The sequence below is a fragment of the Heloderma suspectum genome, chromosome 3, assembly GCF_057233095.1.
Source record: "Heloderma suspectum isolate Gila_16-S chromosome 3, 16-S_ref, whole genome shotgun sequence".
Taxonomy (NCBI): Eukaryota; Metazoa; Chordata; class Lepidosauria; order Squamata; family Helodermatidae; genus Heloderma; species Heloderma suspectum.
Window position 1 is genome coordinate 283720304 of NC_139460.1, and position 25658 is coordinate 283745961.

The 25658-nt window shown below is 42.6% G+C and overlaps 1 protein-coding gene across 2 annotated transcripts in view; it reads right to left on the bottom strand.

Annotated features, from left to right (window-relative positions):
* The window catches only part of IRS1 (insulin receptor substrate 1), a 66057-nt gene that overhangs the window by 14867 nt on the left and 25532 nt on the right, over positions 1-25658 (bottom strand). The window contains exon 2 of one of the 2 annotated variants that reach the window (XR_014788896.1): positions 18970-19061. The exons of the other annotated variant lie outside the window; for it this stretch is intronic. The gene's annotated coding sequence lies outside the window, so the exon portion shown is untranslated. The remainder of the gene's footprint in view (positions 1-18969; positions 19062-25658) is intronic. 2 annotated transcript variants of the gene reach the window in all.

Consider the following 25658-nt stretch of genomic DNA (forward strand, 5'->3'; position numbering starts at 1 on the left):
CTTGAGGAGGGAGTGATGCCATCAGCCCTCAAGGAGACAGTGATAAGACCGCTCTTAAAGAAGCCCTCCTTGGATCCTCAAGTTCTGAACAACTTTCGCCCAGTCTCAAATCTGCCATTTTTGGGCAAGGTGATTGAGCGGGTGGTGGCGGTGCAGTTGAAGGCACACTTGGAAGAAACTGATTATCTAGACCCATTTCAGTCGGGCTTCAGGCCTGGGCATGGGATAGAAATGGCCTTGGTCGCCTTGGTGGATGATATGAGGAGGGCTCTGGATAGGGGTGAATGCTCCTTCCTTGTTCTCCTCGACCTCTCAGCGGCTTTTGACACCGTTGACCACGGTACCCTCCTGGACCGCCTGGAGGGGTTGGGCATTGGAGACACTGTATTGCGGTGGTTCCGGTCCTTCCTCTCCGGCAGGTACCAGAGGGTAGCACTGGGAGAGGAGGTTTCGGACCCGTGGCCACTTATTTGTGGGGTGCCACAGGGTTCCATCCTCTCCCCGATGCTATTTAACATCTATGTGAAGCCACTGGGGGCTATCATCAGGAGGTTTGGGGTGCAGTGTCATCAATATGCGGATGACACGCAGCTCTACCTCTCATTCAAATCTTCACCAAGGTTGGCCGTAGAATCCCTGTCCAAATGTCTGGAGACGGTGAGTGGCTGGATGGGGAGGAATAAGCTGAAGCTGAACCTTGACAAGACCGAGGTACTTTTGGTGGGAGACAAGAGGAGGCTGGGGGATGTTGACCTGGTGTTGAATGGGGTACGGCTACCCTTGAGAGACCAGGTCCGCAGCCTGGGGGTCATTTTGGACTCCCAGCTGTCCATGGAGGCTCAGGTGTCAGCTGTGAGCCGGACAGCGCTGTATCAACTCCATCTGATACGGCGGCTGCACCCCTTCCTTCCCGACCATCTGCTCCCATCGGTAGTACATGCCCTGGTCTCCTTTCGTTTAGACTACTGTAATGCGCTCTACGTGGGGTTACCCTTGAAGACGGTTCGGAAACTGCAGCTGGTACAGAACGCGGCGGCTCGCCTGATTAAAGGCAGCCGCCGGCGAGATCACATCACTCCAGTGCTGAAGGAGTTGCACTGGTTACCAGTTGTTTTTCGGGCCAAATTCAAGGTGTTGGTTTTGACCTTTAAAACCCTATATGGTTCTGGCCCAGCCTATCTTAAGGAGCGCCTCCAGCAACACCAGACAGGCCGCTTAACAAGATCAGCCTCGGATGGCCTTCTCTCTGTCCCATCAGCCAGGACAGCTAGACTGGTGGGGACGAGGGAGAGGGCCTTTTCTGTGGTGGCCCCCACTCTGTGGAACTCCCTCCCTAGGGAACTCCGTCATGCCCCCTCTTTAATGAGCTTCCGTCGTGCATTAAAAACGTGGTTGTTCAGGCAGGCATTTCGGGTGGGTTAGGGTATTTTAAAAAAAAAAAAAATTATGGTAAAATTTTATTGTTTTAAATTGTTTTATGGTGGGTTGTACATCGCCCAGAGTGGCTGGGTGACCAGTCAGATGGGCGATTAATAAATTTAATAAATAATAAATAAATAAATCAACCGCTTTGGGAGCCAGCACAGGAACCACACTGTAAAATCAGCAGTAATCAAGATTGCTGTATAAAAAGATAGCCTTCACAATGATCATCATCATAAGTATGCCTCTACCAATTGTTAAAAAGGCAGGTTGTACTTTCACGCAAAGAGCTCTGACCTTCTATCTGGGTATTTATTCCAGACAAACTGCTATGGTATCTTACTGTGAGAGGACAAGGGATTCTTAAACCCTTCTTGTAATTATCATAGCTTCATTCTGTTTGAGTCATTCACTCTTGAGTCACACACTTTCCATGTCAAGACTGCCCTGTCCCAGAGATACTTCAAGAAAACTACATGTGAGCTCAACAGCAGAATTAATAATATTCCCTGAAAATCTACAACTTTGGGCTGGTTGGCCTTATTTCTACCTATGATCAAAGCCCATCCCATTATGTGTATCAATGGAATACGTATTTGACATGAAAGTTATCCACCCATGCCTTGAGTGTATTTTCCTGTATAACTTTTCCTTCTGTTTTTTAAAAAACAAAATGATAGCTTCTCTTCCTCTTTGGAGAGGATTATATTCCATTTCACTCACAGCTGTATCCCAAAGGATACAGTCAAAGAGTGTATCTGGCAGTGAAAGACTGTTCCTTTCATCAAGTGACTTTAAGAGAACAGGAGTAGCTGTTTAAATTAGTCATCCTCAAACAAAAGTGGCCAATCCTCAGCACAGCATTCTGGATGAAAACTGACTAACACCTTCTACAATGAAATGGGTCTTTCCTCAAGACAAATGGAAATGCCTCACCAAAATCCATTCAAATACCGCTACTTATTTATCCCCACCTCTCAATTTGATCAGCCTGTTCACATGAGCAGTGCATCATGTAAGCAGATAATTCACAGTGCTGCTGCTGCAACTTCCATGGTTGGGAATGGCATTTGCCATCTTTTTGGATGTATCATGTTGACATCAGCAGCATGTTATACTTTGAGATTAACCAAGATTTCAACATCTTTTGGATTTTCCTCTGGTGTTTCCAGTTGATGGATTTTCAGCAAGACACTGTTCTTTATTACTCCCCAAAGACAGGCCATTACACTTTGTACTAGTAAATGTCATCCCATTTCTATTACTCCAGACCACAAATTTGTTCATCCCAAATAAATTTTCCAATGTGAAGTTTCTCAGCAGACTTTAACGAAGTTGATCACAAAAAAGAAAAATGAATCTCTAAACCAGCCTTCCCCACCATAGAGTGGTATCCAACAGGAGCCTACCAGTGATGGCAAGTACTGCTAGTTCCTGGTGTGGCACCTACGAGCAACAGGTTGCACCTTCCAGAAACATGTGTCTCCAGTCGTTTGGGGGCTTGCCCCCAGAAGCGCTACATCACTGCAGCCGGCAGTAGGGGCCGTGCACGCATCAGGAATCAGTGGTGCTTGCTGCCAGAGGTAAGGTCCCCATTGGATCCTCCCCCTGATGCCTCCCAGATGTGTTGGTCTACAACTCCCATAATTCCCAGCTGGCATGGCCATGTGGGCTGGGAATTATGGGAGTTTAAATAAAAAAAGGAACAGCTGCACCAGTTGGATTCCCAATGTGTTTCAACTCGGGTCTTTATCAAGGTAATTGCAAACTCTTAGAGACTTTTCTGGAGGATTCCCTCTCCCTTACTTCTTCCAAAGAAGAAGGGAGAGGGAATCCTCCAGAAAAGTCTCTAAGAGTTTGCAATTCCCTTAAAAAAGACTCATGTCAAAACGCGTTGGGAATTCAATTGATGCAGCTGTTCCTTTTTTACTTTGGTTTCCAGCCTTACAGACATTTTTTCCGACCCCTATTGGTACTGTGAATTATGGGAGTTGCAGTCCAACACATCTGGAGGCACCAGGGTGTGGAAGGCTGCTCCAAACCAATCCTGTAGGGAATCCTTTTGCAGTTGAACATTTCAGCATTACCCCTTTTTGTTCGAATGTAAAATTTGTATTTTATGGTTCTAGAATATGAGTTATTAGTGTAAAATCTAACGTTTTCCCACCCAAGTTTGGGATAAAAACCTTCCACATCCTCAAATCGAGTCCTGTGCATTGCTCCCACAGCACTCAGCTTTAATAGATGGAATATATTTATATTCCACCTTTTCCTCCAAGGAACTCAAGGCAACATACATGGATCTTTGCCCTCCCCATTATATCCTCACCTCACAACAACTCTGCGAGGTAGGTAACCTGACAGAGAGTGACTGCCCCAAGATTACCAGTAATATCATGGCTAAATGGGGATTCAGACCAAGGATGTCCTGGTCCTAGAATAACTACACCACAGTAGCCTTGTACAAGTGAATACCTTAATCTTTGGCCTGCCAGACTCTGTATCTATACCAGGTCTGCTAGCTGTAATCCCAGCCTGCTTCTAGTTAAGGAACATCTATAGGCCACTGAGATTTTGCCACCAAGCAAGCCCCCTAACCAGAAAATGTTTTCAACCCTATACTGAAAATAGTGTTCAAAATGCATAAAGACTCCTCCTCTCCCTTCAAGGCACAAAAATACTATGGTAACCAATGTTCACAAGTCCTCCTTTATTTTCCCATTTAAACATGTAGTTATATTCATACAATTCTCTGGACTTCTACTTTTTTATATTTGTGCTTCTGCCCATTTAAATTATAAACGTCCTTCGTTCAGGCACAGTATCTTCATTTATACCCAGAACAAAGCACACTACTGGCATCTGAACAAGTCATAAATACTCCTTAGGTCTGTACCAGTTTGAGATGTGCAGATGGAGGGTGGGGCACAATGTGGCCATACATCTAACCCCCAACCTGATGCCCTCCAGATGTGTTGGACTACAACTCCCATGGCCAATGACCATGCTGGCTAGGAATTTTGGGAGTTGTTGTGCAATACATCTGGAGGGCACCAAGTTGGGGAAGGCTGATCTAACCAACTATCTACTTCAGCTATCTCCTAAAGCTTTCTTTAGACAAACATGCTAAAAAAAAATGTTACACATGAAACACAAGACAACAATCATAGTCATACCAGTGGAAGGCTTCTATGAACTCAAAATTTCACACTAGTGCTCATTCTAAATTCTTGACGGCTAATATTCCTTCAGGACAGTTATTTTTGGCACACACAACCTTTTAAAAATATATTGCCCTTGCCCAGAAGATTACCCAACTGGCAGCAGAAGGAGCATTCATAAGTAGGCAAAGGCTGTTGTTGGCACTAAAATAAAGATGCAAGAAGCTAGTAAAACTATTAAAACAAACAATAAGAAAAGGACAAAAATCATTGCAAAAGTCAAAGAGGTATTAAAAGGAATGGAATAGAAAAAGATACACTGGGGAATCATTCAGTCTGAATTGTTGTTGTTGTTGTTTTTAATACAAAAGACTTTGGTAGTAAAGCAATACCATGGGCACTAGTGCTGCCTTATAAAGTACACATATTACATGCTTTTTTAAAGCTGCAGGGTACATGTTTTGTAGGCTGTTAAGCAACAACAACAAAATTCCACATACCATTTCCAAAGATAGAAAAAGATCTGAATAACAAATATGTTAGTATTTCAATAGCTATGAGAGATGCATGTGTGTCACTTTGGAAGTTGCTGGTGGCAACTACCATTAGTAAATGCGAAGAGAAAAGTCACTGGAAAAGACCCTGATGCTGGGAAAGATTGAAGGCAAAAGGAGAAGGGGACGGCAGAGGATGAGATGGCTAGGTAGCATCACCGATGCAATGAATATGAACTTGAGCACACTCCGGGAGAGAGCGCAGGACAGGAAGGCCTGGCGTGCTATGGTCCATGGGGTCACGAAGAGTCGGACACGACTGAACGACAACAAAACCATTAGTAAAAAGAGAGTTCAGCAATGCATCATCCACCCACCTTGGCAAGTTGGCATACATGGGAAATCCTAAGCAGGTTACAAGGCATAGCCTCAGTTTTATAGCAAATGAAATCTTAACAGTGATGGACAGACCCCTAATTTATATGGCTTTTTGCTTGACTATACCACCATTCTTTACTGATTACTCTGAAACTGTTATTTTATGATAATTTTATGGCTTATGAAAGAGGACTTATGAGATGAGGGTACATTTCACCATCAACAGAGTGGAAAATCTCAAAGCATCACCAAATACAGCGGCCCTTTCCTTAAAATAGGACACCTATGTGATATTTACTCTTATCTAAATGAGGACTTAAAACAACATTTAGAATTTGGTAAAAGGTTGCCTAAATTGTAATGCTGTAATTGACTGAGCTGTCTCAATGTCAGAGAGGGACAAGGTGGGCAGAAGGCTCTTGGCTTCAATTGGCTGGGCTGCTCGAATCCTTAAGATCTCTTATTGCCATTGACCAAACTGCTCACTTCTTACAGAAAGGCAACGCAAACAAACACCCAGAGACAGAGTGACAGAAGAAGCAGAGGCCTACGAAAGAAAAGACTTGAAAAAGCATCAGGACCAGTGGTGTAGAGGTAAATGTTCAAGGCACTCTTCATGACAGTCTCCAAAGCCATGCTCCCAAGGAGAATCCCAAAATTGCCCTGTTGATCTGTACCAACAAACCAAAGTTCTAGCAGTTTTCACCTCCACCAGGCCTTTTGTAAAGCTAATGGTCAATTGCCCATTCAAGACCAAGACACTCCAAAATATTTTGCATTACAACGGGGAACAATATACTCTTGTTGTATTTCTCTCCCTAGCTACTGTGAGGACTGCAGAGAAGCTCTGAGGGAACAGGAAATTCTGGGGAGGGTGCCAGATGACATGAGCATCCTAGCTAATAAAAAAGTGCCAGGGCTGTGTTCCTGTGAGCCCTGGCTCCACTGCAGGATCAGGACAAGGGAAAGAGGGGATGCTAAGAAAACAGGGGGGAAGAGGAAGTGGGGAAAATGAATACAGGGAAGATAAGAGAGAAGAGTTTGAGACGGAAAACAGAGAGAGAAGTGCTCAAGGCCCGAAGCCACAAAAGTGAGGGAAGCTAAAGTTCATATATGAGTCTAAAATAACCAGCCAAATCTTTGGCTATGGACCCCTAGTTTATTTTTATCACACTCCTGACCCAACTTTCCTCTATGGAACTCGGGGTGGTGCACATGGGGACCAACCCATTTTACCCCCCAATAACCCTATGTGGTGCATTAAATTGACAATCACTTGTCCAAGGTCACGAAGTAAGGGAGAGATTCGACCCCTGGTCCTCGTCCAACATTCTATCCAATATACCCCAACGCTTCTCAAAGGAGCATGCACTTTTTTGTTGTTGTTGTCGTTCAGTCGTGTCCGATTCTTCATGACCCCATAGACCATAGCACGCATGCCAGGCCTTCTTTTAGCCTTGTGATACGTTCCATGATCAAACTGGGAAAGGGATTTCTGTACTTCCCTTTCCTCTGAACTTCCTCCTTCCCAGATCTGAGCAAAGATGCATATTCCCCTTTGCAAACTCCTTATCTTTCCAAAGCAATCTATTTGGACAAGCCTGGGGAGGTTGGATTGCAAAGGGGAACATCTCTTAGCTCTCCCCACTTAAAAAAAAAATCAGACAGAGAAAGGATACCAAGAAGCAATGTTTTGGGGAGGGCAGCCTGCAGGTTTTCAGCATCTCTCTCTCTCTCTCTCTCTCACAGCTAACAGAATCAAAGGATGACAGAGGGAAATAAAGAGATTCATTTATTTACCATGTTTTGGCATTCCCTTCTCTCATAGGATATCCATGGGGGCTAACAAGATCAAAAGATTAAAAAAAATCATTACATAAATCCTAAAATTAACAAAAACGAAAATGATCCAGAATGAAAACACAGATACAGAAGCAAAATAATAAATAACAGCAGCAGCCAAATTAAATATACAAACCAGCCAAATTAAATATACAGACCAAAACACACAGTGGCAGCTCAAACTGCTACACTTTGAAATGCCTTCTGAAACAGGAAGATTTTTACCATCCACCGGAAGGTCAAAAGGGATGAAGACTTCCTCAGGAAGGAATTCCACAATCTCAGGGCAATCAATGTAAATGCCCTCTCATGCAGAGCCTCTCTCCCCACACTTTGAGGGTGGAGGATACAGAGGAGGACCTCTTGATGATCTGAGTGCACAGGGAGCCTTGTACTGAAGGAGGTGTTCCTTTGAACTGAACCCAGAAACACACTGCAAGCCAATGAAAATGGTAGAATACAAGAGTACTGCATGGTGAAGATCTGAAATTCAGACCAAGAAAAATGAGGGAAGGGCCTCTGTCTGCCTGTCCAGACTCTGGTTCACATGATCAAAACAACCCACAGTGGCTTAATAAGCCATGTTGGCTTCTTTTAATTCCTGGGACATGCCAGCGTGTGCTTGGTGCCATTTCCTTAATTACCAACCCAGGCACAGCTTGTCATGTGGCTTGCTTGACAAGGTGTGGCTGGTTTCCCCCTCAAACAAGCCATGTTACCCAAGTTCAAATGACTTGACAAGCCATGCTTGGGTGGGTAATTAGGGAAATGGCACCCAGCACACACTGGGAATTAAAACAAGCCACCATGGCAGCTTGTTTAATCATTTGAACTGGCCCACTGTCAGAGGAGATGGGGAAGTGGAGTGAGTTACTGCCAAGCTTTTCAGGGCCCTGAAAACACGGAGAATACTAGGATGATGAAGCAACCCTTGGTGCTCCCCACCTTTTGGGAAGAGGATATATGGGAAAGGTGGGCCTAGGAAAGTCAATGTGCTGACTATGAAGCCTAGCTTGGGTTCTCTGCCTTCCCAGGAGACCAGGAGACCTACAGTATATTCTGTACTGTAGCTACCACAAAATCATGTCCCTAAGAACAACGAGGAGATTCACTGATGGTATACCACTGATATAGTTAACCGTGTTTGTTTATTATTACTTATTATTGTCAGTATGGCAGGGAAAACAGCTATGAACAGGATGTGTATCATCTACACAGGGCTTTAACAAATGTTGTAAATGAATTCATCACAAGCTCTGAGCCATATTAAGTGTCCTGTTTTGAAGATCATATTATAAGATACCTGATATAAATGATGTCATAGACTACTTGTGTCATCCCAGTGGAAAAAGAAACTCCTACACCTGCTGTATCATCATAACCAAAGACATGGTCAATGAGAAGCTATTTCACAATGAAGCTGTAATGCAATATTGCACAGTTCTACCTCTCAATCTCTGCTAACAACTTATTCTTCACAAGCACACTTATGGATCATTAAAATGCATTGTGTGTAGGATTCTGACACAAGTTCCTTACTGAGGCTTACATTAAAAACAAGAACAACCCTTTGCTCTCTTTTCCAAAACTACCAAAAATATTATTAGAGGCATCAGCACTCTAGATCAAGACACAAAGCCAGGGTCAATATTCAGGTAAGAGCAGAGACAGCAAGATGTGACTGGTCTAAAGTGGATCTGTGCCCACCCTCTATCCTGGTTTGGTGGTCCTCCACAAGGTCACTGCTGACCCAGTATTGTCACTCTGAGCAGAAAGAGTAAGGAAATACTTCACCATGATATTACCATGGAAAGGGCAACCAAAATGACCAAGGGACTGAAGCGACTGCCCTTTGAGGAAAGGTTACAATGTTTGGGGCTTTTTAGCTTAGAAAAAGGGTGAGTAAGGGAGATATAATAGAGATGTGTAGCATTATGCATGGTGCAAAGAAACTGGATATGAGAAGTTTTTCTTCTTTTCATAAAATACTAGAACCCAGGGTCATCCAATGAAGCTGAAAGGTGGGAGATTCAAGACAGATAAACAGATTAACTTCTTCATACAGCACAGTCAGACTATGGCATTTACTACCATAAGGTGTGGTGAAGGCTGCCAATTTGGGCAGCTTTAAAAAGAGATTAATCACATTTATGGAGGATAGGGCTATCAATGGCTACTAGTTATGATGGCTATACATTACCTCCAGTATTAAAGACTATATGCTTTCAAATATCAGTAGGGAACGCAAGGAAGATGCTGTTTCACTGATGTTCCGCTTGTGGGCTTCCCATAGGCATCTGGTTGGCCACTGTAAAAACAGAATGCTGGACTAGATAGGCCTTTGGTCTGGTTCAGCAGTGCTCTTCCTATGCTCTTTATTCACCAGATATGTATCTTCTCTATATTGTAGACCTGCCTGGCCAGCTAGGATAGGGCTAGAAGCATGTGGTACCTGAGTATTCTGCCAAAGGATGCTGGCATGTCAGCACTTACAAAAAAAGTCCTATTTGCCCTATGGCTGATACAACTTCCAGGCCAAAGCAGAAGGCTCCTCACCTAAGTCACATGCAAAGTCTTAGCTATTTGCCAGCTTGAACAACAGCATGGGTATCATTGTGCATTGCACTGCATTGTGCATTCTCTCCAGTGGTGTAGTGCTAAACTTTGAAGTGCAAGAGCTCCTCATGACAACCCTCATAGCCACACTCCAAGAAGAGTCCAAAAATTCAAGCAGCTGTGTGGATCCATAGGCCACTGTGTGTGTGTCTGGGTGTGTGGGTGTGTCTGGGGAGACCCAGGTTCACATCTCTGATCAGTCATGAAGTTCAGTGGGTGAGCATGGACTAGTCATTGTCTGAGCCTGCCTAACGAAGGGATCATGTTCCAGGCCAGATGTGCCCTCCAACACCACAAGTTTACAACACCAGCAAATACCACTCCAGCAGATTATGTCATTGTTTCTATTCTACAAAGTACTGGAGCTGCATCCCACCCCACCCTGTATTCCTGGTCCATTACACCAGTGGTTCTCTCTTTTCTATAACTGGAGTTACTGGGTTACAATGCTGGTATGGGCTCCAGTGCCAGTTGAGGGGTATACCTCTGTGTTACAAATGGCCTGGACAGCTTCAATTTAATATTCCTGATTTTAAATAAAACCCAGAACTACATGATAGTAATTGTTCATAATGAGAGTAATGAGTGATTCAGGATTGATGAATGACTACAAATTAATATACATTTGTAGTTTGAAAGCAATAAAATAATTCAACACAGTGAAAAATCAAAAATATTAAGATTTTCTCAAAAACCTTTACTTAAAACAATCCAAATATATAATTGTTTATTATGAATGTATTTTGTAGCTAAGCAGATGAACACATGGTTGGTGACACATTCTGAAATATTGCAAATACATTTAAAACCATTCAAAGTGCTCTGGGTGGGGTTAGTGTGAGGGTTTGTTACTTGTCATGGATTCTATCCAGCAAATGTGTGAGATAAACAGCTGAAAACATACACAGGTCAATTGCAACACTGCCAGTCACACTCCCAGGGGCTACTTTCTGTTTTTCCAGGATACTGCAGCTATGCCATGCCACTATGGTAGTATCAAAGTTCCCACACCAGCACCACTTGCATGATGGCTGAATGACACTGTAGGAGCCCCCAAGTCGCTGGGAGACAGGTAGGCAATCTTGTGCCACCAGATGCTTTGGACTACAAGTGCCATAATCCTTGACCATTGGCTATTCTGACTGGAATTTATGAGAGTTGCAGTCCAAAACATCTGGGGGGGCATAAAGTTACCTATCCCAGCACTAGGGCTACTGCAGAGTATCACTGAAAAGCTATCGTCGGACCACAGAGGTCCCTAACCCAACATGTTAGGGGGGCACTGAGCAGGGGATTGGACTCGATGACCTTGTAGGCCCCCTCCAACCCTACTATTCTACGATTCTATGATTCTATGTCTCTTAACACAATCACTTATAAATAACTGCCCTTTACAGGTCAACGAGCCTTGTATTTCAATCCCAGTGTCTGAGAATTTATATATCTTACCAGATTTTTCTTCTTACTTTTTAAAAATGGTAAAACGTAACCAGGACATTTGTAATATTATAAGCCACGGTGTCTCATATGCAGCCAAAATGTCCCATAACATTAGAGGACAGAGAAGTGCTCAAGATTAAAAACTAATAGAAAACAGCTGCCCTTTCCTTTCTTTATTGTTTATGTTTCATAAACAATAAGGAGAAGAAATGGAGGCCTTCTTCTGAGGCCTCCACTTTGTAAAATATTCCCTATACAGATCAAAACATGCTGTGCCCGGATAAGTGCTAAACAATGACGTTGCTTTTAAAGCACTGCCAGTTTAGCAAGACAACTGAAGCTACATTTATGAGTATGACCTCAATTGACATTAATGTAGGCCCCTTGTAGGCCCCTTCCAACCCTACTATTCTATGATTCTATACTGCAGTTTAATGATAAATAAATTATGACTGCTTTCAGAAAACTCTGAAAGCATACACAAACCAGGACCTGCAATTCAATTTCTGAGAAATAAAAATATGCACTCTACAATATTTCTTTTTGGTGAATATAGAGTATGGCTATAGGTATGGTCATTTCATCAAAGCTGCACTAGAACAAGCCCTCATATCTGTGAAAGTTAATGAGGAGTGCTTGGAGTGCTTTGCACCGAACAGTTACATGCTCCGCTGCTCACCATTCACTACTTCACTGGAGAACGCTGGGCACCCAAATGAATGCAAGGGAATAAGTAATGCCATCTGGATCGCGCTCTGGAAAAGAAGCCACTGACAATTCGGTAGAAAATGCATTTAAGCAAATCAACAAAAAAAGGAACGCCAATTTTGTTTTAATTTTTGAAATTAAATATTCCATATTGTCTCAATTTACTAATCCTATTACTACTAGTAATAATTACTGTGCATGGCTAGTAGGCAGCTGGGAAACAGGAAAAGAAAAGAAATATACTACCTTAGTTACTGTGGGCTGCTTCATCACCTAATGACTGGAGTATCAAGTGATGACTTGCATATGTGGATGAACCATCACAGATTTAGGGACCACTGATAGAACTTTCAAATCATCCCAGGCAATATGTTTTTTGATGGAGTTCACACATTCTGCAACAAGTCATCAAGTGCTGAGTGACCAAGTGATGAGAAATCAAAGAATGTGTATGCATGCATGTGTGAAAAGGCCCTCAGTAAGCATGTTCCAGTATGGATGGGCTCAAATACTGCACAACTTGAAATGAAATTTTCTGGAAGAAGGGCTCCTGCCCTGAAAGGCAGTCCAGAAATATTTTAAATAAATAAAAGAAGGGAAGGTTCAGGTTTCCCTCATGAGGGCCAGAACAGAAAGAGCAACACAAGGTGAGTCAGATGACCAAGGTGGTTCATTCTATACCTAGGGTAAACTAAAGTAAATGTGAGCTAAATAGGCCGGTAGAATTATATGGGCAACATCTGCTCTTTTGGGATATGGGAGGAAGGGGATCCTTCCAACCCACAACTGGTTTAGAAGGAAGACTGACAACTGTAGTGGTTGAACCCAGTGAATCACACTAAACTAGACCACTCTCTGTACACCAATGTCCTATTCTACATACTGCCAAGAGGACTTACTCTCTGAGTCAAAGTCAAAGGGAGAAGACAGACCTTAACAAAGGAGGAAGTAAGGATGGAGTTGGGAAGGTTAACTGATGGTAGGCAGAAGAGAAAAGACAACATTATGGTCCAGGAAAGGTTTTGTGGAATAATTTTAGTTAAACTGAAGTTATTACTAGACTTTTTTTTTTTTTTTACCTTAAAGCCTTAGCTGTCTCAAATCTGGTCATGATTTAGAACCCAACAGAAAGGAAGCCCTTAAATCAATCGGCCATTTATACGGTGGCGTAACATTTGTATATTGGGAAAGAACTCATTCCTAGCTTTGACTTTGAAAAGAATTTATCTGTTCTCTGGATTAAGTTACACTGAATGGGCCCCAGTCTGTCCCTCATCAAGTTCTTCATGCCTTGCGAGTTTCAGAAAGTGACTCACTTATACTCTCCACAACACGTAGCTGTATGTGTGATAGCAAAATTTATTTTTGAACTGCTAGTGTTAAACAGCCAAAGTAAAAAAAATGTAGAAATGGGTCACTGCACAAGTAATTTATCAATCAAACATTTAGTATTAAAAGCTAATCATCAACATTAATTATAACGTTGATACACCAATGTGAACTGAGATTTCTTTAGTATTGGATTGAAAGCCTTCACGTATTTTATTGCTTCAACTACTCAGGTCAAACAATACAAAACTAAAGCATTCAGTAAGATTTTGACAGCATCCACAACGTGTGCTGCACACAAAATGATTCAGTTTTTTAAAAGAAACTAAACCTACATGCCTTGTGTAAGGTACCTACTTCATTATATCTATGGACATCCATAATTGTACATAATTTCCTGATTTATTCAAAGCAGAAATGATAACATAGAAGTACATAGTGTTTTGTTTCGGATAATAGAAATTCTGCTGTAAACATTTCTGGATAATCCAAAATATGGATAGAATTCTGCAAATCTAAATAGCTTCACCAGCATCATGAAAAGCTGTGCTGTCCAGATTTTGGAACACCCTTCCTGTAGAGTCTGGGACCAACAATGGCACTGCAATCTTTCTGGTGCCAGGTTAAAACTGTTCTCTTTGCCCAGGCATTTTAAGTTGTATTATTTGTCTTAATGTATTGGCTACCTCTTAATTGCTTTGATGATTGTATTCTATTTTACTTTGTCTTTAGTCATACGTATTCCATAACACCCTTGTATCTCTGAAAATGAAGGGAAATTTATAAATTCTTTTAAGAAATAGCTAAGGCAATATTAATAATTCCATTACAGAAATAATGTTGTTATATTAAAAGGTAATAGTACTATAATGTTGTGACATCCCATCCACTATATCCAGAACCAAAGACAACCATACCTTTACAACAGGCATGGCGAAAGTATTTTGGCCTGAGGGCCAGTTTTGCACCAGGAAAGCTGACTCTTACAGGCCCCTCCAACAGCCAACTCAAGACACAGATGAAAAGGATTCTTTCCAAGGCTTTATTCCTTTTAATGACTTAATGACTCTTAATGACTTAATGACTCTTTCAGATGCTAATCACCAGCGTCTAAGTAAGGAACTGCACTGGGGTAGTTAGCAGAGTAGCCTAAGCTCCAGGTAAGGCAGTTGGTCCCCATTTGAAGGAGGAGGGCGGGAAGACTCTGAACTTATGGGTTATGGAGAGGTCCTTCCTCTTACCCTTGGGTCCTCGGGACGCAACCGTTGTTTTAGCGCCAAGCAAGCAGAGCGCCTCCTCTCGGCGCCCTCCATCTGGCGCCGCTCCCTGCATCTGCGCCGTGCATCCAGCAAGGCCCCCTCCCCCGCTCTCTCGCAGCCAGGGTCATTATCTCTCTGGGAAACGCAGGCAGGAGGAATCTCTCCCTGCCACTGTGCCTGTGAGCGATGGGCGAGCTCCTCTCCCATGGGTTGTTGCTCATCCTCAGAATCAGAACTGCTCTGGGGCTCTATGGGCTCAAGTTCCACCCTGACAGATGTCAAGGGCCACATGACAGCAGCAGGAAGAGGCACAGCTTAAAATGAGTGGGGCCACAGCCACCCCCACCCTCCTTCTGATGTACACACATTCCATGTACACACCATTCAAATTACTCACGCACCATTTATACACAGAAACACCTTGTACCCATTTGCACTCATACAAATGTTGCCTTGATACAGTGGCTCCTTTGGAAACAGGCTTCTTTCTCTGGAGCACTTCCGTGTTTCCCCAGCTATCTCTGGAGTGGCAATCAAGTTTCCCAAAGGTCTCGGAATTGATCACCACTCCAGAACTTGCCAATGCAACACGAAAGACCAAAAATAATGGGGGGCGTGGCTTGGCAAAGATTGCATTCCCAAATGTAACAGCCTTGCATGCAATAAGGTTAATGTGACTCAGGACAATGTTATGTGTTTGCCAGCTAAGAATGCCCCAGTGGTGCATTCTGTTCAATGAAATCCTTAGCCAATCAAATACAAAAGAGATAACCTGAGTTCCTGAACAGCTCCAAATGCCCAAAGTGCTAGAATACAATGAAAGTATGAAAAGGAGGGAAATTGAGGCCCATTATCAATGCAATAGGAGATTGCTATACTGTGCACAATAACATTACATTAAAAGGAGGGAAAGAAAATTAAGGATGGAGATATAATCCTGGTTCATACATCCACTCAAGGGTGTCTCTGCAGCAGTATGATGGAAGAGCAATGCTAACTACAGATATCCCCGCTACGTGAATGCCCATGAGTTGTGGAAAGAAAGGACTCACACTAGTCCTCTCTATTGCAGTGCCGCCACAAGCTGAATGAACAAGTCAAGGCAAAATAGTAAAAAGCGATGCTACTGAGAAAAGTCCAATCAGTCATCACTGCAAGAAGTGCATCCACACTGACAATCAGTATTAGTGCAAGGAGCCTCAGCAAAAATCTAATACAGAAAGAGAAGCTGCACACCACTATTAAACAACACCATGCTTCCCAGCAAGCCGGGTGACTGACCCTCAAAATGTTGGAAGAACGCACCATAGTTTCACCTACTTCAACACTTTTACTGCATAAATGCATACTTTTATCCAACTAATCCCACCCCACAGCCTCTGGGGAGGAGAAAAAACATAAAATTCCCACAATCAAATCAAAACTCTATCCCAAAGGGCTCACTTAGCTCCTCTCTCCAGGTCCTTAATAGAACAGCTTAAGCTCCTTTATGCTTAATAAAGCATTTGTTACAAGAACTAATCAAAGTCTTTATTTGCATGTAAGACATCATAAACACACACAAATACATATATGGAATTATTCCATATATTTACATCTACCAAGGCAATGGGATGAATAAAGTTGCTTTGCATGATAATACACACTAGCTTTAACATCTGCAGGCAGAGTTGCTCACAAAAAATATGAAGAAAATTTGCCAACCCAAATGATACCAGTTGGCTATTTTTGAGGATCTAGACTATGGGGGCAGCTGGTAAATGTCTTGTAGCATTAGCCACAGAAGAGCAGCTGCAGCAAATCAAGTTCAGAAACTTTGCTGCACCTCCTATATCAGAATATATTCTGGTATGTACACTGCACTAAACAGAGGCATCAAGCCACTTACATACTTCAATGAGATTGGTTAATAGATTATTTCATTTCCCAATAAAACTGCACACATCCAACCAGAGCTCTATTCACACCGCATCAGTTTCTGCACTCCACTTCTTCTCACATTAAGTTTGCGGTGTGCAAGCCACCGGAGTGTGGTTCCTTCCTGCACTGCTCTAGTAACACGAGAAACCAGGGGCCGTGCGGAAAGTGCCTATATCAGCATTGCCCCTCCAGGCAACTCTGGCAGTGCTGAAACTGGGAGGAGCTGTAGTACAGGCTCTTCCCATGTGGCCCTAGGCTTCTCACATTACCTGCCAGACATAGGAAGGACCCACACTGCAGTCTTTCCCATGCTGTGAACATAATGCAAGAAGCAGTCCTGGTAAAGCAAACCATTTCTCAATAAAGCAAGAGTCACTACAACATGGCACAATATGTCACCCTTCTTTCAACTGCTGCAAAAATATGATACCATCTGCATCAATTAGCATTGGAGATTTAGCAGTCATGCAAAGAATAAACTAAATGATTGTATGTGACTGAGTAGTAATACATCAGATTAACACTACTCGAGCCTGATGAAAACTTGATACCTGCATCCCATAACATTTCAGATAACCTTAAAAAAAGAAAAGACCACAGTAGACCACAGTACAAAGCATGAGGCCATGGAAAAGCAATAGGTTAGATCAATTACTGATTGAGGCTCCTTTGTTCAAAATCCTGTAAAACTACACATGTGCAAAAGAAACATCTCTGTAAAAAAAAGAAAAAAAAGATCACAACTAAACACAGGAATACCTTATTTAAATATAAGCAAGGTATATACCACCAGTAGAGTTGTATCCTGTTAAAGGGTTTTTGCATAAGCTTCATATATAAAATCTGAAACATACCATATTATCAGTATTCATGTACACATGGAATATCTTTATGTCATGGACAGAAACTAAAGCATGTTTTTGTAGTAGATAGAGCCGGTCAAAATTTTATTCAACATACATATGTACAAAATGAAGAACGAATCCAAAGGCAAATGACAGAATCCCCAGGATGCAAGTAAAATGACAACTGTTTTCTTTTTGTGATAGTCATGCTTGGTTTTAAAGTCTTTTCCTATGAAATTGGGAAGGATTACTACCTTATAAGCAAACTTTAGCTTTCCAAAAAGAATAGCAGACACACATACACAGCATGGTTAAAATGCACCTATATTAAAACACATTGGCCAGGTTTGGACAATCAGTGGAAGAAAAGAAGACAGCATGGTAAGCTCCGCACTTACCGTTCGCACACACACCATTTCCCTAATTGCCCACGCCGCAACACGGGTTGCTGTGTCGCCCGAACCTGGCGAGGTGCGCAGCGGAGTGGCTTCCAAACCACCGCACAACCCATGGCTTATTGTAGGGGTTGTGGGGTAGTTTGGAAGCCACCCCCACCAGGCACCTCACTGGGTTTGGACAACTCAGCAAACTGCACTGTGGCGCAGGTAATTAGGGAAATTGCAGGCATTCAAGCAGCACGTCCAGGGCTAGGGAAAGAAGCCATGGTGGCTTCTTTTCCATGCTGTTCATCCAAACCTGGTCATTAGGACTTATCAGCAACTTAAAATGGATATGTGGTTTAGGGGGAGGGACACCTTTGGAATTGAAAGTGCAATATAACACTGCAATAGCAGACTCCTTGCTCTAGTTATATGTGCCCATTTCTGCCAAGCTGCATGACCCGCTGAGGTTTCCCTCATTGGGTTGAGGAAAACCAATAGTGCCAAGTTTCATTGCTGGCTGTTTATGTAAAACTACACGTAGAAAACAAACTGAATAGCATTATCAAGAAAAAGGCAAATATAAATGTACATAAGGAGCAGCTGCTGATGTGGCAAGTCACGTTCACTTAAGTAAATGACAATTTCCTCCCCTCCCCACCCACTTCTGTATTTTGCAATTAGGACTTCTAGACACAGTCCTCCAAATAGAATTAGGACACTTCTTATCAGCTGATCCTGATAACCAATTTGATATTTTAAAAAATTCTATAGACATAATACTACAAAACTGATAATTTCTCAACTGGGTATCAGAAGATGTCTGGAAAGGAGGATAGGAGCATTCCCTCCGATTCCAGCTTGGTAGCATAAGTTTCACTGGTTGGAGTAAACCTTCAGAAATTGAGGTGATGCGTATTCCTCTTTATGTTTTTTGTAGATTTGTGCAACACGTCATCCCAAAACATTTAATCTTACTTTAAAAAGGATATTTGGAAGTTGTTTGCAAAATCTGGTATTCTCTGATAAAATGCTCATTGTCCTTTCTTCTATATATAACCTCCTTAAAGGGTTCTGGATATTATCATAATTTCTACTACAATCCGTAGGCACATTTTACTAGAGCCACACTTTTTTTCTAGAACCACACATAATTAACACTTGATGAAGCTCACCTGACTGTGAACTATTTCCATTGAAAATATTGTTCTAGAGTTGACTCCAGGTGATAGGAAAGATTAATCTCCAGAAGGGTTGTCACATTAGTCTGTTGAAACAAGAGCAATGAAGATAGCACCTTAAAGGCTTACAAAATTATTATAGCATAAGCTTTTGTGGACTAGAGTCTGCTTCATCAGATGGAATCCATGAATGCTTATGCCACAATAAATTCATTACTCTTTAGATGCCACAAGATGTTGTTGTTTTTAGAGATTAATCTGTGATGGTTGATTTGCACATGCAAGTTATTACTGATGCTTTGGTGAACAAATGATGAATATGCATGTGGGAACTGGCCCTTTTAATACTGTGAGTTCAAAAGATTTTGAGACATTGCTTCAAGAATTAACAGTGCAATGCTATACATATTTACCGAGAAGTCAATCCTGTTGAGTTCAGTGGGACTTACTCCCTGGTAAGTGGGTACAGGATTGCAGTCTAAGACAATTGTAAGAATTTAAAACATTTAGTTTGTACTGTTTCAAAAATTGAAAGCACTGAAATAGGACTAATACTAGCATATTTCAAAGATTATTTACATTTTTCATTCAGCATCTATAAGTAGTAGAAATAGGTAATACTTAACAAGCAGCAATGGAATTCTGAAGTTTCCTTCAAGAGTTTAACATTGTCCGTTTATTATGACTGAAGTAGGCAGAACATCTGGATGTGGATTAGGCAGGAAACAGTCCCCACGGTTAGACAGATAACATTTTAGAAATGCTCACTTTATATTTTCATTGCTAAAAAATATTTTGTTTTTATTGTTTTAATGACAAAATTTTAAGTCACTTATGAGAAAACATTGTCAGAAAATAGAATGTCTTATTACTATGACTGTTTCTAGGAGAGAGGAAAAACAAAATGCCCTGGTTTTGAACTAGTGTAGCAGAGAGACAAGAAGGCCTTCTTAAATGAACAATGCAAAGAAATCAAGGAAAACAACAGAATGGGAAAGACTAGAGATCTCTTCAAGAAAATTGGAGATCTCAAGGGAACGTTTTGTGCAAAGACAGGCATGATAAAGGACAAAGAAGGCAGGGACCTAACAGATGCAGATGAGATTAAGAAGAGGTGGAAAGAATACACAGAAGAACTATACAGGAAAGATCTGAATGTCCTTGATAGCCATGATAGTGCGGTCACTGAACTTGAGCCGGACATCCTAGAGAGTGAAGTCAAGTGGGCCTTAAGAAGCATTACTAACAACAAAGCTAGCGGAGATGACAGTCTTCCAGCTGAGCTATTTAAAATCCTAAAAGATGATGCTGTTAAAGTGCTGCATTCAATATGCCAACAAATTTGGAACACTCAACAATGGCCGCAAGACTGGAAAAGGTCAGTTTACATTCCAATTCCAAAGAAGGGCAACGCCAAAGAGTGTTCAAACTACCACACAATTGCGCTCATTTCACATGCCAGCAAGGTGATGCTCAAAATCCTACAAGCTAGGCTTCAGCAGTATGCGAACTGAGAACTACCGGAAGTACAAGCTGGGTTTCGAAGACGCAGAGGAACTAGAGATCAAATCGCCAACATTTGCTGCATCATGGAGAAAGCAAGAGAATTCCAGAAAAACGTCTATTTCTGCTTCATTGACTACGCTAAAGCCTTTGATTGTGTGGATCACAACAAACTGTGGCAAATTCTTAAAGTGATGGGAGTACCAGACCACCTTACCTGTCTCCTGAGAAACCTGTATGAGGGTCAAGAAGCAACAGTAAGAACCAGACATGGAACAACCGAGTGGTTCAAAATTGGGAAAGGAGTACGACAAGGCTGCATATTGTCTCCCTGCTTATTTAACTTATATGCAGAGTACATCATGAGAAATGCCGGGTTGGATGAATCAGAGGTCGGAATTAAGATTGCTGGGAGAATTATCAACAACCTCCGATATGCAGACGATACCACCCTAATGGCAGAAAGCGAAGAGGATCTCAAGAGCCTCTTGTTGAGGGTGAAAGAGGAGAGTGCAAAAGCTGGTTTGAAACTCAACATTAAAAAAACGAAGATCATGTCATCTGGCCCTATCACTTCCTGGCATATAGAAGGGGAAGAAATGGAAGCAGTGACAGATTTTACTTTCATGGGCTCCAAGATCACCGCAGATGGTGACTGTAGCCATGAAATTAAAAGACGCTTGCTCCTTGGGAGGAAAGCTATGGCAAACCTAGACAGCATAGTAAGAAGCAGAGACATCGCCTTGCCGACAAAGGTCCGTCTAATCAAAGCTATGGTTTTCCCAGTAGTAATGTATGGCTGTGAGAGCTGGACTATAAGGAAGGCTGAGCACAGAAGAATTGATGCTTTCGAACTGTGGTGCTGGAGAAGACTCTTACGAATCCCCTGGACTGCAAGAAGGTCAAATCAGTCAATCCTAAAGGAAATCAACCCTGAGTGCTCATTGGAAGGACAGATACTGAAGCTGAAGCTGAAATATTTTGGCCCCCTAATGCGAAGAGAAAACTCTCTGGAAAAGACCCTGATGCTGGGAAAGACTGAAGGCAAAAGGAGAAGGGGACGGCAGAGGATGAGATGGCTAGACAGCATCACCGATGCAATGAATGTGAACTTGAGCACGCTCCGGGAGAGAGCGCAGGACAGGAAGGCCTGGCGTGCTATGGTCCATGGGGTCACGAAGAGTCGGACACGACTGAACAACAACAAGCAGAGAATTTTGCAATTGGTGTGGCAAATGTGTCTCAGGTTAGATGTTGAATTCAGGTTTCTCTAGGACTTAGTAAAGGCAGACAGGGATACACAGAATAAGAATGGAAAGATGCCCATGATGGCTTTCTGCTCATCTTTAAGGACTGTTCCATTGTACAAAGCAATTATGGGATAGATGCACATTTTGATAGGAAAAATCTGGTTGTACGAACATCTTTTTTCTCATACTGAACAGTAATAGATATTGAAGTTTTCAGTCCTTAAGAGACTTTCTGCTACTACAGTCATGTGTCCTTTAACTGAAATGAAGCATAATTCCTATTCTCTTTGTAAGAATCTGTGCTAACTTGGCAAGTTTCCATATCTGCACTTTTCCAGGATTCTAGATAGATAAGCCGATCGTTTGCAATTACAACAGAAGTTTGAGAAACTGGAAGATGCCATGTTTTTATTTTAAAGGGCTACTATGGGCTGAAATATCCAAAGGAGCCTCAAGATAAGAACAGTATTAGATCTCCATACAAGATGCTACTTTGTGGGAACTAAAAAGATGTAACTGGCAATCTGCTCAGAGTTTCCCTTGCTATCCCCATGTTCAAGTTCCTATGAAAACAGCTGCTGGTTAACCTGCAATTCTGGGCATGGGCTTTGGCATCATTGGTAGCAATCAGAGAATTACTGGATAGGAGCCTTACATGATGTGCTAATGAATTTATGACTGCAGTTTTCACGTGATCATTATCTACATAGTTGAGCTTTACACATTTACAATCCAGAGAAAGGTAGGCCTAGCCCACAGTTATGTGAATTATTCCACTGATTTTAATTGGATGCAGGCACGACTAACATTCACTGGATTGCACCCAACTATTCTGATTAAAGAGTTTGGGCCGCCAACAACATAAATTCCCTAAACCAGTCTTTGTGGCTCTACCCTCCTCTCTGTGTTTGGAATCCAGTTCAAAAGAGTAGAGAACATCTTCTGTTGATATGAATTTGCAGTGGCACATATATAAATTGTTTTTGTTCAATTCCTGCCTGAAAGTTAATAAAGTAACAAAAAGAACCAAGTCGGACAGCGAGGGAGAGAATCTTCAAGATCCCTTCTAACTCTGTGATTCTATGAGAAAATCAACCGAGTTAGCGAAGAATGTTCTTTCATGGTCAGTATTTAATGAGTTGCCCTAAGCTGGAATGTAGTTCTTTCCTATGTGGCCTTGTTTTACATAAGGTATTCTTTGACTTTGACATTCACAGGGCCAATTCATACAACCTCTAGCATCTTAAGGAGTATATCTGATTTCTGAAATAACTGCGAACTTCTAATTTGCAGTGAACCAGTTGCGCAACTGTTTCAATGACCACTAATTCTGATCATACTCTTGCCTACAATCTAAGAGAAGGCTGCAGAACCACCAGCCCATGGACCTAATCCAGCCTGCAGGGCACCCCAATCTAGCCCACGTTACCTCCTGGGGTTTCTCTAGGGGGCAGGGCTTAGGTTCCAAACCCTGCCCCCTAGAGGAAACCCCTTGGAGGGCTGAGATCTGAGATAGCCCCTGCTGCTGGACATTTCCACTGCTAAGACTCCCCTCATGCAGAGAAAAGTGAATGCTCTTCCCTCTGCGCAGCTGAGTCCCACTGCCTCTCATCCCTGCTGCTATCTCCGATCTCAGGGGTAACAACAGGGTGAGAGGCAACAGGGGTTGGGATTCGTCTACATGCAAGGAAGAGCAGTCACTTGTCCCTGTGCACTGAAGAATCCCAACCTTGCTGCCAACAAAGAGGGTGTGACAACAGGGGGTGGAATCACACGCCCTGATGTCATCTGGCTTGTGGGTCGCAGGGTGGGGGGCAACTTGGCCCTCCACCCCAAAATTGTTCTGCACCCCTTATTTAAGGCATGTATGAGTCAGTTCCCAAACAGCCATGCAGAAAGGGCTGCTACATTAAATATAACTCTATGTTTATTAGCATATTTTCACAATAATAGCAGTTCCTGCGTGGTGTCAGTCCCCCAGGCCAACGTAACTCCAGGGGAGACTACTTCGGCGAGGATTGGGATTCTACAGTTAAGTCCTACTCCCACAGACGACATGGGGCAACCTGAAGAGCCCCATCACAGGAATGCTTTGCCTGGTCCCCGACGGAACCCCCTGACCCCATTCCAAGCCCAGCCTTTCTCCCCATTTCTCCCTCACCCCACCGCTCTCCAGAGCACTGGGAATGATGAACCAGAAAGAAGACTCAAGAGTTGCTGCTGGACTGCCTGCCAGAAAACTCTTTCATCTACTCAGGAGGAAGGGTCTAATCAGGAGGAAGGGTCTACTCAGGAGGAGGGAAAATTCCAGCTACAGACAATGACAGTGCAGACTTGGCTGCAACTGATAAACCAGGAAGAGAGAGAGGTGACAGCATGCATATGTACCCTCGGTCTCTCCTCAGAGCTTTGCTGTGTTAATTGCTCTCTTACAGTCTTTGCTCCAGCTTATGGACATATACATCTGAGTTGCTATACACAGACATTTACCTTTTGTTATCCAATCAGGCACCCACAAATCTACTCACAAGGAGCAGGTGCCTTTGGTCCTCTGATGAGTATCTTCCCTGGCAAAGGTTTGCTCCCAAATCCTCTAAACATGCCAGAGAACTTGGGAGACAGGGGTCGTAAAGGGGGTGCTGTACAACTCACAGCATACATGCTAAAGACGTCAGCTAGAGAACTTCTCAAACATGCAGCCTCTTTCTCCACCTCCCAGGCTGTTTTGGGTCAGGTGGGAGCCCTGTTGCTCCTCACTCCCTTTAGTAGTAGCATCGAAGCTGAAAATGCCTTCTTCCTCATTCTTTCCAGAATTGCTCTAGGTCTTTCAGGACCTGGGGAAGATGTCCCTATCTCACTTTGACAACAGAACCACCTCTCTTAGGCATGCTTCCATGGGCTGAGACTACTGTTGCCACTACAACAGAGCTCCTGATTACCACTTCATCTGACCCCATGATCATGTGGGGAATCCCCTCCATCGCTCCATTAAATTGGGTTGCTTCTTCTTGCACAACTAGGACACACCTTTCTCCCAGCTTTCACAGTGACTGTGCCCCACCCCACTTTCAACGTGTAGAGCAGACCTGTCACCCACCCTGCAGGTATAAGTAGCTCTAGTTTCTATTCTGCTGCTTTTGCCTGTCTCAAATGACATGCGAAACTGCTCTTCCCACCCTGACTCAGGATTGGGGGGGAGGGGGTTTCCTCACATCACACGGAGTAGGTGTCTTCACCTATATAGTATATCTTCTACATAGCAAGTGGTGTCCTTTTTCTGAAGTTGTCACATACAGGGAGTTAGTTTTAGGCTTGTTAGTCCCAGTGGACAATTCTGTCACAAATCCAATTACTTATTTGTCTGTTAAGAAACAAATTTGTTCTTTTTGACAGTATAGACATAAGAAAATGACATGTAGGTATGTGGATTATTTTCATAGAAAGATAAGGGTGTTGATTGACAAATCTAAAAACAACACCCAAAATCAAACAAGTTTTGCCCTTGAGAAGGGCTGGTGTTTTAAAAATGTTAGGCACTGTAGAGTTGTGTTGACCTTTGTAATCTACACAGTTGTTACTGTTGCTGATCCCACCACTCCAGATTCAGCACTGCCCTTGACTCTTGGTTTACTCTTCCAAAGGAGGACTGGCCTAAAATTCTACCCTGGCAGGTAGATATGACCTGCATTCCTAGTTCACATTGACGATCTATTAATTAGCATTTATTGTTAGTGGGCTAGACCAAAGCTAAGGAAAGCACAGCCAATAGTAATTATGCAGTAAAGAAGAAACTGACAAAAGATGCTGTTTGAGACTAGTGATAGGCCAAAGTATTCAGAATTTTTACAAGCATTTCGGGGAGAGTAATTTTTGTGGTAGCAAAATCTATGAACTTTTTAAGTTAGGCTGGACTTACCTTTAAAGCCGAAG